This window comes from Rhipicephalus microplus, chromosome 8 (genome assembly GCF_043290135.1).
Source record: "Rhipicephalus microplus isolate Deutch F79 chromosome 8, USDA_Rmic, whole genome shotgun sequence".
NCBI lineage: Eukaryota > Metazoa > Arthropoda > Arachnida > Ixodida > Ixodidae > Rhipicephalus > Rhipicephalus microplus.
The window spans coordinates 125,000,340-125,013,272 of NC_134707.1; the positions used below are offsets into that span (position 1 = coordinate 125,000,340).

Here is a 12,933-nt window from a genome sequence, read left to right on the forward strand (position 1 = left end):
TTGGCTAGCGCGTTGGGCTGTTAACCGAAAGGTTGGGGATTCGAGCCTACCCGGGGGCGGTGTGTCGCTTTTTTTTTGCGCTATAGCTTTTGAGAAGTGTTCTGACGGTGGTGAGAGTGGAGCACGTGTGTCTCCTGTATGCAATTGGCTAGCGCGTTTGGCCTTTAACCGAAAGGTTGGAGGTTCGAGCCCTCCCGGGAGCAGTGTGTCACTTTTTTTCTTTGCGCAGATAGCTTTTGAGAAATGTTCAGACGGTGGTGAGAGTCGAGCACGACTGATTCCTAAAGGGAAAGAGCAACATGTTTTACGCAAAGTGACAGGATACAGGCCAATCACGCTAACAAACGTAGATTATAAGGTGTCTATGAAAGTTCTGACTAGTAGGTTGCAAGGACCTATATACAAGTTGCTTGGGTCACATAAGACTTGCGGCATCAAGTGTAAGAGCATATTCACGAATATTCAGGTTCCCAGGAGCATTTTGGAGTATTGTGACGCTGCGCTTCTAAAAGTAGCTATGTTGCAAATTGATCTAGCCAAGGCTTTTGACATGGTTCCACACAATATACTCTTCGAGCTAGCTGAGTACGTTGGTCTTGGTGCGATCATATGTAAAGGTATTAAATTGGCATACAAAAATTCAACCACAAATTTAATTGTAAATAGAGAACTCTCAAGGCGCATACAAGTACTTTCCTCCGTGCGCCAGGGGTGTCCTTTAAGTCCTTTGCTATTCGCTCTATTTTTGGAACCATTGTGTCAGAAAGTGATTCACCATGCAGGGATTAATGGTTTCAGGTTACAGTCATGTGAAGTGCGTGTTTTGGCATACGCCGACGATATTGCCTTTTTTACAGTTGATAGAGAGAGTGTCACTTCGTTATTAAATATCCCTCAAAAGGTTTGTGACACGAGTGGAAGTTTAATGAAGAATGAGAAAAGCATTGGTGTATGGCATGGTAATTGGGACCTTACGCCCAGTTCCTTTGGAAATATTCAGTGGCTCACGACGCCTAGTCGTTACCTAGGGGTGCCATTGGACAGGTATCAAGACAGTGAAGCATTTTGGCTTGAAAAGGCTGAAGAACTGCGCGCGACCACCGAAGTATGGGGCGGTCGTGGCTTATCAATTTTCTCTCTGTCAGCTGTATGCAACATGTCTCTGGCTGCTAACTTTATGTACCTTTTGAGTGTACTTAGTTGTAAGAGTAAAACCATTCACAAAGTCCACAGGATATTCGCCACGTTCATCTGGAGCTCTACGTGGGAGAGAACATCTAGAACAAACTTGTTTCGGCGAGTTAAGCAAGGAGGACTGTCTCTGTGCTATCTGTTTCTTAATCAAGTAATATCACGTTTCCTGCTCATTTGAGGCCAGAGAGACTCTTTTTTACGTTCTTTATTTCAAACAACGCTGTTACACCACATGCCTTACTTCTTTGTATCTTAAGACAGGCGAGAACGACACACCTTGTCACCGTTCTTGCGCGAAGTTGTGTTCTCATATCGTTTCTTAAGGGCGAGGTTTTCGATAGATTACCTAACTAATGTGAAAAGAAAAGGCCTTATGAAAGACTTAATACAAAATGTTTTTCCTGTGCCCTGTACCGTTCAAGGTATGAAAAATAATAAGGTCATGACGTACTAAAGCGAGTGAAAAACATGTGCATACCACCCATTGTGAAAACCTTCTTTTTTAAACTTCATACGGGAACCTTGTCAGTTAAAACGTGGCTTGAAGAGACAGGGATGTGTGTACTATGGGGAAGCAGCTGTCTCCTGTGTAACAAACCTGAGACCATTGAACATGTGTTTATTGATTGTAAGAACGCTATTCTCTTTTGGGACAATTTACGGAGGCCTTTAAAAAAAGATTTACCTCTTATTTCATATGGAACTCATTTTTTGCCTTGTGATAGTTCCGTGCAAAATTTGGATGTTATATTTGTACTTGGTCTTCATTCGGTTTGGCGTAGTATGCTATCGTACAGACACTGTGATGTGAGAGGTGTATCCGTTAATGAGTGTTTCGTAGAAGCTGTTATAAAAGTGCGAGATGTGTATAAGACTACCGAGTGTCTTGAAGATGTAATATGTTCATTTGACGCGTTATCACGCATGAAACACGTGTGATAGTGATTGTCATATTAGCTTGACCTGTAGTCAAGAAGGCAATAAAGAAAAAAAAAGACTGTCCCCGTGGCGCAATTGGCTAGCGCGTTCGGCCGTTAACCGAAATGTTGGAGGTTCGAGCCCTCCCGGGAGCGGTGTGTCGCTTTTTTTCTTTGCGCTGATAGCTTTGAAGAAATTTTCTGACGGTGGGGAGAGTGGAGCACGACTGTCTCCGTGGTTCAATTGGCTAGCGCATTCGGCTATTAACCGAAAGTTTGGAGGTTTGAGCCCACCCGGGGGTGGTGTGTCGCTTTTTTTTCCGCTGATAGCTTTTGAGAAATAATCCGACGGTGGTGAGAGTGGAGCACAACTGTCTCCATGGCGCAATTGGCTAGCGCGTTCGGCTGTTAACAGAAAGGTTGGAGGTTCGAGCTCTCCCAAAAGCGGTGTGTCGCTTTTTTTCTTTGCGCTGATAGCTTTGGAAAAATGTTCTGACGACGGTGAGAGTGGAGCACGACTGTCTCCGTGGCAAAATCGGCTAGCGCGTTCGGCTGTTAAGCGAAAGTTTGAAGGTTCGAGCCGTCCCGGAAGCGGTTTGTCACTTTTTTTTTTCGCGCTGATAGCTTTGAAAAAATGTTCTGACGGAGGTGAGAAAGCTGCAATACTGTCTCAATGGCACTTTTGGCTAGCGCGTTCGGCTGTTAACCGAAAGGTTGGAGGTTCGAGCCCTCCCAAAAGCGGTGTGTCGCTTTTTTTTTGTGCGCTGATAGCTTTGGAAAAAAGTTCTGACCGTGGTGAGAGTGGAGCACGACTGTCTCTATGGCGCAATTGGCTAGCGCGTTCGTCTGTTAACCGAAAGGTTAGAGGTTTGAGCCCTCCAAAAAGCGGTGTGTCGCTTTTTTTCTTTGCGCTGATAGCTTTGGAAAAATGTTCTGATGGTGGTGAGAGTGGAGCACGACAATCTCCGTGGCGCAATTGGCTAGCGCATTCGGCTGTTAACCGAAAGGTTGGAGGTTCGAGCCCTCCCAGGAAGTGTGTCGCTTTTTTTTGCGCTGATAGCTTTGAGAAATGTTCTGCCGAGGGTGAAAGTGGAGCACGACTGTCTCCGTTACGCAATTGGCAAGCGCGTTCGGCTGTTGACCGAAAGGTTGGAGGTCCGAGCCCTCCCGGGAGCGGTGTGTCGCTTTTTTTCTTTGCGCTGTTAGCTTTGGAGAAATGTTCTGACGGTGGTGAGAGTGGAGCACGACTGTCTCCTTGGCGCAATTGGCTAGCGCGTTCGGCTGTTAAGCGAAAGTTTGGAGGTTCGAGCCCTCCCGGAAGCGGTGTGTCACTTTTTTTTGTTCGCGCTGATAGCTTTGAAAAAATGTTCTGACGGAGGTGAGAAAGCTGCACTACTGTCTCTGTGGCACAATTGGCTAGCCCTGTCGGCTGTTAATCGAAAGGCTGGAGGTTCGAGCCCTCCCGGGAGCGATGTGTCGCTTTTTTTCTTTGCGCTGATAGCTTTGGAGAAATGTTCTTACCGTGGCGAGAGTGGAGCACTACTGTCTCCGTGGCGCATTTGGCTAGCGCGTTCGGCTGCGAACCGAAAGGTTGGACGTTCCAGCCTACCCGGAGGTGTTGTGTCGCTTTTTTTTTGCGCTGATAGCTTTGGAGAAATGTTCTGATGGTGGTGAGAGTGGAGCACGACTGTCTCCGTGGCACAATTGGCAAGCGCGTTCGGCGGGTAAACGAAAGTTTGGAGGTTCGAGCCCTCCCAGGCAGTGTGCCGCTCTCTTGCGCTGATAGCTTTCGAGAAGGGTTCTGACGGTGGTGAGAGTGGAGCATGACTGTCTCCGTGGCGCAATTGGCTAGCGCGTTCGGCCGTCAACCGAAATGTTGGAGGTTCGAGCCCTCCCAGGAGCGGTGTGTCGGTTTTTTTCTTTGCGCTGATAGCTTCGAACAAATGTTCTGATGGTGGTGAGAGTGGAGCACGACTGTCTCCGTGGCGCAATTGGCTAGCGCGTTCGGCTGTTAACCGAAAGGCTGGAGGTTCGAGCCCTCCCGGGAGTGGTGTGTCGCTTTTTTTGCGCTAATAGCTTTTGAGAAATGTTCTTACGGTATTGAGAGTGGAGAACGACTGTCTCCGTTACGCAATTGGCAAGCGCGTTCGGCTGTTGACCGAAAGGTTGGAGGTTCGAGCGCCCTCCCGGAAGCGGTGTGTCGCTTTTTTCTTTGCGGTGATGGCTTTGGAGAAATGTCCTGATGGTGGTGAGAGTGGAGCACGACAATCTCCGTGGCGCAATTGGCTAGCGCGTTCGGCTTTTAACCGAAAGTTTGGAGGTTCGAGCCTACCTGGGGCGGTGTGTCGCTTTTTTTCCGCTGATAGCTTTTGAGAAATGTTCTGACGGTGGTGAGAGTGGAGCACGACTGTCTCCGTTACGCAATTGGCAAGCGCGTTCGGCTGTTGACCGAAAGGTTGGAGGTCCGAGCCCTCCCGGGAGCGGTTTGTCGCTTTTTTTCTTTGCGGTGATGGCTTTGGAGAAATGTTCTGATGGTGGTGAGAGTGGAGCACGACTGTCTCCGTGGCTCAATTGGCTAGCGTGTTCGGCTGTTAATCGAAAGGTTGGAGGTTCGAGCCTACCCGGGGGCGGTGTGTTGCTTTTTTTTTTGCGCTGATAGCTTTTGCGAAATGTTCTGACGGTATTGAGAGTGGAGAACGACTGTCTCCGTTACGCAATTGGCAAGCGCGTTCGGCTGTTGACCGAAAGGTTGGAGGTTCGAGCCCTCCCGGGAGCGGTGTGTCGCTTTTTTCTTTGCGGTGATGGCTTTGGAGAAATGTCCTGATGGTGGTGAGAGTGGAGCACGACAATCTCCGTGGCGCAATTGGCTAGCGCGTTCGGCTTTTAACCGAAAGTTTGGAGGTTCGAGCCTACCTGGGGCGGTGTGTCGCTTTTTTTTCCGCTGATAGCTTTTGAGAAATGTTCTGACGGTGGTGAGAGTGCAGCACGACTGTCTCCGTTACGCAATTGGCTAGCGCGTTCGGCCTTTAACCGAAAGGTTGGAGGTTGGAGCCCTCCCGGGAGGAGTGTGTCCCTTTTTTTCTTTGCGCTGATAGCTTTGAACAAATGTTTTGATGGTGGTGAGAGTGGAGCACGACTGTCTCAGTGGCGCAATTGGCTAGGGCGTTCGGCTGTTAACCGAAAGGTTGTAGGTTCGAGCCTACCCGGGGGCGGTGTGTCACTTTTTTTTGCGCTGATAGCTTTTGAGAAATGTTCTGACGGTGGTTAGAGTGGAGCGCGACTGTCTCCGTGGTGCAATTGGCTAGCGCGTTCGGCTGTTAACCGAAAGGTTGGAGGCTCGGGCCCTCCCGGGACTGGTGTGTCGCTTTTTTTTCTTTGCGCTTATAGCTTTGGAAAGATGTTCTAACTGTGGTGAGAGTCGAGCACGACTGTCTCCATGGCGCAATTGGCTAGCGCGTTCGGCCGTTAACCGAATTGTTGGAGGTTCGAACCCTCCCGGGAGCGGTGTGTCGCTATTTTTCTTTGCGCTGATAGCTTTGGAGAAATGTTCTGACGGTGGTGAGAGTGGACTACGACTGTCTCCTTGGGGCAGTTGGCTAGCGCGTTAGGCTGTCTAGCGAAAGGTTGGAGGGAAGCGGTGTGTCACTTTTTTTGTCCGCGCTGATAGCTTTGAAAAAATGTTCTGACGGAGGTGAGAAAGCTGCACTACTGTCTCCGTGGCACAATTGGCTAGCGCGTTTGGCTGTTAATCGAAAGGCTGGAGGTTCGAGCCCTGCCGGGATAGTTGTGTCGCTTGTTTTCTTTGCGCTGATAGCTTTGGAGAAATGTTCTGACCGTGGTGAGAGTGGAGCACGACTGTCTCTGTGGTGCAGTTGGCTAGCGCGTTCGGCTGTTAACCTAAAGTTTGGAGGTTCGAGCCCTCCCGGGAGCAGTGTGTCGCTTTTTTGCGCTGATAGCTTTCGAGAAATGTTCTGACGGTGGTGAGAGTGGAGCACGACTGTCTCCGTGGCGCAATTGGCTAGCGCGTTCGGCTGTTAACCTAAAGTTTGGAGGTTCGAGCCCTCACGGGAGCAGTGTGTCGCTTTTTTTGCGCTGATAGCTTTCGAGAAATGTTCTGACGGTGGTGAGAGTGGAGCACGACTGTCTCCGTGGCGCAAATGTCTAGCTCGTTCTGCTGTGAACCGAAAGGTTGGACATTCCAGCCTACCCGGAGGTGGTGTGTCGCTTTTTTTTCTTGGCGCTGATAGCTTTAGAGAAATGTTCTGATGGTGGTGAGAATGGAGCACGACTGTCTTCGTGGCACTATTGGCTAGCACGTTCGGCTGTTAACCGAAAGGTTGGAGGTTCGAGCCCTCCCAAAAGTGGCGTGTCGCTTTTTTTCTTTGCGCTGATAGCTTTGGAAAAATGTTCTGACGACGGTGAGAGTAGAGCAAGACTATCTCCGTGGCACAATTGGCTAGCACGTTTGGCTGTAAACCGAAAGGTTGGAGGCTCGAGCCTACCCGGGGGCGGTGTGTCGCTTTTTTTTGCGCTGATAGCTTTTGAGAAATGTTCTGACGGTGGTGAGAGTGGAGCGCGAGTTTCTTCTGGTGCAATTGGCAAGCGCGTTCGGCTGTTAACCGAAAGGGTGGAGGCTCGAGCCCTCCCGGGATTGGGGTGTCGCTTTTTTTTCTTTGTGCTTATAGCTTTGGAAAGATGTTCTCACGGTGGTGAGAGTCGAGCACGACTGTCTCCGTGGCGCAATTAGCTAGCGCGTTCGGCCGTTAACCGTATTGTTAGAGGTTCAAGCCCTCCCGGGAGCGGTGTGTCGCTTTTTTTGCGCTGATAGCTTTTGAGAAATGTTCTGACGGTAGTGAGAGTGGAGCGCGACTGTCTCCGTGGTGCAATTGGTTATCGCGTTCGTCTGTTATCCGAAAGGTTGGAGGCTCGAGCCCTCCCGGGACTGGTGTGTCGCTTTTTTTTCTTCGCGCTGATAGCTTTGGAAAAATGTTCTGACGACGGTGAGAGTGGAGCACTACTATCTCCGTGGCACAATTGGCTAGCACGTTCGGCCCTTAAGCGAAAGGTTAAAGGTTCGAGCCCTCCCAGGAAGTGTGTCGCTTTTTTTGCGCTGATAGCTTTTGAAAAATGTTCTGACGGTATTGAGTGTGGAGCACGACTGTCTCCGTTACGCAATTGGCAAGCGCGTTCGGCTGTTGACAGAAAGGTTGGAGGTTCGAGCCCTCCCGGGAGCGGTGTGTCGCTTTTTTTCTTTGCGGTGATGGCTTTGGAGAAATGTTCTGATGGTGGTGAGAGTGGAGCACGACAATCTCTGTGGCGCAATTGGCTAGCGCGTTCGGCTGTGTACCGAAAGGTTGGAGGTTCGAGCCTACCCGGGGGCGGTGTGTCGCTTTTTTTTTTGCGCTGATAGCTTCTGAGAAATGTTCTGACGGTGGTGAGAGTGGAGCGCGAGTTTCTTCGTGGTGCAATTGGCAAGCGCGTTCGGCTGTTAACCGAAAGGGTGGAGGCTCGAGCCCTCCCGGGACTGGTGTGTCGCTTTTTTTTTCTTTGCGCTTATAGCTTTGGAAAGATGTTCTCATGGTGGTGAGAGTCGAGCACGACTGTCTCCGTGGCGCAATCAGCTAGCGCGTTCGGCCGTTAACCGTATTGTTAGAGGTTCAAGCCCTCCCGGGAATGGTGTGTCGCTTTTTTTCTTTGCGCTGTTAGCTTTGGAGAAATGTTCTGACGGTGGTGAGAGTGGAGCACTTCTGTCTCCTTGGCGCAATTGGCTAGCGCGTTCGGCTGTTAAGCGAAAGTTTGGAGGTTCGAGCCCTCCCGGAAGCGGTGTGTCACTTTTTTTTGTTCGCGCTGATAGCTTTGAAAAAATGTTCTGACGGAGGTGAGAAAGCTGCACTACTGTCTCTGTGGCACAATTGGCTAGCCCTGTCGGCTGTTAATCGAAAGGCTGGAGGTTCGAGCCCTCCCGGGAGCGATGTGTCGCTTTTTTTCTTTGCGCTGATAGCTTTGGAGAAATGTTCTTACCGTGGCGAGAGTGGAGCACTACTGTCTCCGTGGCGCATTTGGCTAGCGCGTTCGGCTGTGAACCGAAAGGTTGGACGTTCCAGCCTACCCGGAGGTGTTGTGTCGCTTTTTTTTTGCGCTGATAGCTTTGGAGAAATGTTCTTATGGTGGTGAGAGTGGAGCACGACTGTCTCCGTGGCACAATTGGCAAGCGCGTTCGGCGGGTAAACGAAAGTTTGGAGGTTCGAGCCCTCCCAGGCAGTGTGCCGCTCTTTTGCGCTGATAGCTTTCGAGAAGGGTTCTGACGGTGGTGAGAGTGGAGCATGACTGTCTCCTTGGCGCAATTGGCTAGCGCGTTCGGCCGTCAACCGAAAGGTTGGAGGTTCGAGCCCTTCCGGCAGCAGTGTGTCGCTTTTTTTCTTTGCGCTGATAGCTTTGAACAAATGTTCTGATGGTGGTGAGAGTAGAGCACGACTGTCTCCGTGGCTCAATTGGCAAGCGCGTTCGGCTGTTAACCGAAAGGTTGGAGGTTCTAGCCCTCCCAGGCAGTGTGTCGCTTTTTTGCGCTGATAGCTTTGAGAAATGTTCTGACGGTGGTGAAAGTGGAGCACGACTGTCTCCGTGGTGCAATTGTCTAGCGCGTTTGGCTGTTAACCGTACGGTTGGAGGTTCCAGTCTACCCGGAGGTGGTGTGTCGCTTTTTTTTTGCGCTGATAGCTTTGGAGAAATGTTGTGATGGTTGTGAGGGTGGAGCACGACAATCTCCGTGGCGCAATTGGCTAGCGCGTTCGGCTGTTAACCGAAAGGTTGGAGGTTGGAGCCCTCCCGGGAGCAGTGTGTCGCTTTTTTTCTTTGCGCTGAGAGCTTTGAACAAATGTTCTGATGGGGGTAACAGTGGAGCACGACTGTCTCAGTGGCGCAATTGGCTAGCGCGTTCGGCTGTGTACCGAAAGGTTGGAGGTTCGAGCCTACCCGGGGGCGGTGTGTCGCTTTTTTTTTGCGCTGATAGCTTTTGAGAAATGTTCTGACGGTGGTGAGAGTGGAGCTCGAGTTTCTTCGTGGTGCAATTGGCAAGCGCGTTCGGCTGTTAACCGAAAGGGTGGAGGCTCAAGCCCTCCCGGGACTGGTGTGTCGCTTTTTTTTTCTTTGCGCTTATAGCTTTGGAAAGATGTTCTCATGGTGGTGAGAGTCGAGCACGACTGTCTCCGTGGCGCAATCAGCTAGCGCGTTCGGCCGTTAACCGTATTGTTAGAGGTTCAAGCCCTCCCGGGAGTGGTGTGTCGCTTTTTTTCTTTGCGCTGTTAGCTTTGGAGAAATGTTCTTATGGTGGTGAGAGTGGAGCACGGCTGTGTCCGAGGCGCAATTGCCTAGCGCATTCGGCCGTAACCAAAAGGTTCGAGGTTCGAGCCTTCCCGGGAATGGTGTGTCACTTTTTTTCTTCGAGCTGATAGCTTTGAAAAAATGTTCTGACGGAGGTGAGAGTGCTGCCCTACTGTCTCCTTGGCACAATTGGCTAGCGCGTTCGGCTGTTAATCGAAAGTTTGGGAGTTTGAGCCCACCCAGGGGCAGTGTGTCACTTTTTTTCTTTTCCCTGATAGCTTTGGAGAAATGTTCTGACTGAGGTGAGAGTGGAGCACGACTGTCTCCGTGGCGCAATTATCTAGCGCGTTTGGCTGTTAACCGAAAGGTTGGAGGTTTGAGCCCACCCGGGGGCGGTGTGTCGCTTTTTCTTTGCGCTGATAGCTTTGAAGAAATGTTCTGACGGTGGGGAGAGTGGAGCACGACTGTCTCCGTGGCGCAATAGGCTAGCGCGTTCAGCTATTAACCGAAAGTTGGGAGGTTTGAGCCCACCCGGGGGCGGTGTGTCGCTTTTTTTCCGCTGATGGCTTTTGAGAAATATTCTGACGGTGGTGAGAGTGAAGCACGACTGTTTCCATGGCGCAATTGGCTGGCCCGTTCGGCTGTTAACCGAAAGGTCGGAGGCTCGAGCCCTCCCGAAGTGGTGTGTCGCTTTTTTTTTCTTCGCGCTGATAGCTTTGGAGAAATATTCTGATGGTGGTGAGAGTGGAGCACGACAATCTCCGTGGCGCAATTGTCTTGCGCATTCGGCTTTTAACCGAAAGGTTGGAGGTTCCAGCCTACCCGGAGGTGGTGTGTGGCTTTTTTTTTCTTTGCGCTGATAGATTTGGAGAAATGTTCTGATGGTGGTGAGAGTGGAGAACGACAATCTCCGTGGCGCAATTGGCTAGCGCGTTCGGCTGTTAACCGAAAGGCTGGAGGTTCGAGCCTTCCCGGGAGCAGTGTGTCGCTTTTTTTATTTGCGCTGATAGCTTTGAACAAATATTCTGATGGTGGTGAGAGTGGAGCACGACTGTCTCCGTGGCTCAATTGGCTAGCACGTTCGGCTGTTAATCGAAAGGTTGGAGGTTCGAGCCTACCCGGGGGCGGTGTGTCGCTTTTTTTTGCGCTGATAGCTTTTGAGAAATGTTCTGACGGTGGTGAGAGAGGAGCACGACTGTCTCCGTTACGCAATTGGCTAGCGCGTTCTGCCTTTAACCGAAAGGTTGAAGGTTGGAGCCCTCCCTGGAGCAGTGTGTCGCTCTTTTTCTTTGTGCTGATAGCTTTGAACAAATGTTCTGTTGGTGGTGAGAGTGGAGCACGACTGTCTCAGTGGCGAAGTTGGCTAGCGCGTTCGGCTGTTAACCGAAAGGTTGGAGGTTCTAGCCTACCCGGGGGCGTGTGTCGCTTTTTCTTGCGCTGATAGCTTTTGAGAAATGTTCTGACGGTGGTGAGAGTGGAGCGCGACTGTCTCCGTGGTGCAATTGGCTAGCGCGTTCGGCTGTTAACCGAAAGGTTGGAGGCTCGAGCCCTTCCGGGACTGGTGTGTCGCTTTTTTTTCTTTGCGCTTATAGCTTTGGAAAGATGTTCTGACGGTGGTGAGAGTCGAGCACGACTGTTTCCGTGGCGCAATTGGCTAGCGCGTTGGGCCGTCAACCGAATTCTTGGAGGTTCGAGCCCCCTCGGGACCGGTGTGTCGCTTTTTTCCTTTGCGCTGATAGCTTTGGAGAAATGTTTTGATGGTGGTAAGAGTGGAGCACGACAATCTCCGTGGCGCAATAGGCTAGCGCGTTCGGCCTTTAACCGAAAGGTTGGAGGTTCGAGCCCTCCCGGGAGCGGTGTGTCCCTTTGTTTTCTTCGTGCTAACAGCTTTGGAGAAATGTTCTGACGGAGGTGAGAGTGCTGCACTACTGTCTCCGTGGCGCAATTGGCTAGCGCGTTCGGCTGTTAACCGAAAGGTTGGAGGTTCGAGCCCTCCCGGGAGCAGTGTGTCGCTTTTTTTCTTTGCGCTGATAGCTTTGAACAAATATTCTGATGGTGGTGAGAGTGGAGCATGACTGTCCCCGTGGCTCAATTGGCTAGCACGTTCGGCTGTTAATCGAAAGGTTAGAGGTTCGAGCCTACCCAGGGGCGGTGTGTCGCTTTTTTTGCGCTGATAGCTTTGAGAAATGTTCTGACGGTGGTGAAAGTGGAGCACGACTGTCTCCGCTGTGCAATTGTCTTGCGCATTCGGCTGTTAACCGAAAGGTTGGAGGTTCCAGCCTACCCGGAGGTGGTGTGTGGCTTTTTTTTTCTTTGCGCTGATAGCTTTGGAGAAATGTTCTGATGGTGGTGAGAGTGAAGCACGACAATCTCCGTGGCGCAATTGGCTAGCGCGTTCGGCTGTTAACCGAAAGGCTGGAGGTTCGAGCCTTCCCGGGAGCAGTGTGTCGCTTTTTTTCTTTGCGCTGATAGCTTTGAACAAATATTCTGATGGTGGTGAGAGTGGAGCGCGACTGTCTCCGTGGCTCAATTGGCTTGCACGTTCGGCTGTTAATCGAAAGGTTGGAGGTTCGAGCCTACCCGGGGGCGGTGTGTCGCTTTTTTTGCGCTGATAGCTTTTGAGAAATGTTCTGACGGTGGTGAGAGAGGAGCACGACTGTCTCCGTTACGCAATTGGCTAGCGCGTTCGGCCTTTACCCGAAAGGTTGAAGGTTGGAGCCCTCCCTGGAGCAGTGTGTCGCTCTTTTTCTTTGTGCTGATAGCTTTGAACAAATGTTCTGTTGGTGGTGAGAGTGGAGCACGACTGTCTCAGTGGCGCAGTTGGCTAGCGCGTTCGGCTGTTAACCGAAAGGTTGGAGGTTCTAGCCTACCCGGGGGCGTGTGTCGCTTTTTCTTGCGCTGATAGCTTTTGAGAAATGTTCTGACGGTGGTGAGAGTGGAGCGCGACTGTTTCCGTGGCGCAGTTGGCTAGCGCGTTGGGCCTTTAACCGAAAGGTTGGAGGTTCGAGCCCTCCCGGGAGCGGTGTGTCCCTTTTTTTTCTTCGTGCTAACAGCTTTGGAGAAATGTTCTGACGGAGGTGAGAGTGCTGCACTACTGTCTCCGTGGCGCAATTGGCTAGCGCGTTCGGCTGTTAACCGAAAGGTTTGAGGTTCGAGCCCTCCCAGGAGCAGTGTGTCGCTTTTTTTCTTTGCGCTGATAGCTTTGAACAAATATTCTGATGGTGGTGAGAGTGGAGCACGACTGTCCCCGTGGCTCAATTGGCTAGCACGTTCGGCCGTTAACCGAAATGTTGGAGGTTCGAGCCCTCCCGGGAGCGGTGTGTCGCTTTTTTCTTTGCGCTGATAGCTTTGAACAAATGTTCTGATGGTGGTGAGAGTGAAGCACGACTGCCTCCGTGGCGCAATTGGCTAGCGCGTTCGGCTGTTAACCGAAAAATTCGAGGTTTGAGCCCACCCGGAGATGGTTTGTCGCTTTTGTTCAGGGGCGAAGCTCTTTAAGGCG

At 51.1% G+C, this 12,933-nt stretch overlaps 5 non-coding genes across 5 annotated transcripts; all 5 read left to right on the plus strand.

The window, feature by feature from the left end:
- Positions 1 to 2,193: 2,193 nt before the first annotated feature.
- TRNAN-GUU (transfer RNA asparagine (anticodon GUU)) lies at positions 2,194 to 2,267 on the plus strand. Its single transcript has one exon. It is a non-coding gene; the product is annotated as a tRNA-Asn (tRNA).
- Positions 2,268 to 3,076: 809 nt separating this feature from the next.
- TRNAN-GUU (transfer RNA asparagine (anticodon GUU)) lies at positions 3,077 to 3,146 on the plus strand. The gene has a single exon. It is a non-coding gene; the product is annotated as a tRNA-Asn (tRNA).
- A 938-nt stretch (positions 3,147 to 4,084) lies between these two features.
- Positions 4,085 to 4,161, plus strand: TRNAN-GUU (transfer RNA asparagine (anticodon GUU)). Its single transcript has one exon. It is a non-coding gene; the product is annotated as a tRNA-Asn (tRNA).
- Positions 4,162 to 11,361: 7,200 nt separating this feature from the next.
- On the plus strand, positions 11,362 to 11,435 carry TRNAN-GUU (transfer RNA asparagine (anticodon GUU)). Its single transcript has one exon. It is a non-coding gene; the product is annotated as a tRNA-Asn (tRNA).
- Positions 11,436 to 12,379: 944 nt separating this feature from the next.
- On the plus strand, positions 12,380 to 12,453 carry TRNAK-UUU (transfer RNA lysine (anticodon UUU)). The gene has a single exon. It is a non-coding gene; the product is annotated as a tRNA-Lys (tRNA).
- Positions 12,454 to 12,933: the final 480 nt, after the last annotated feature.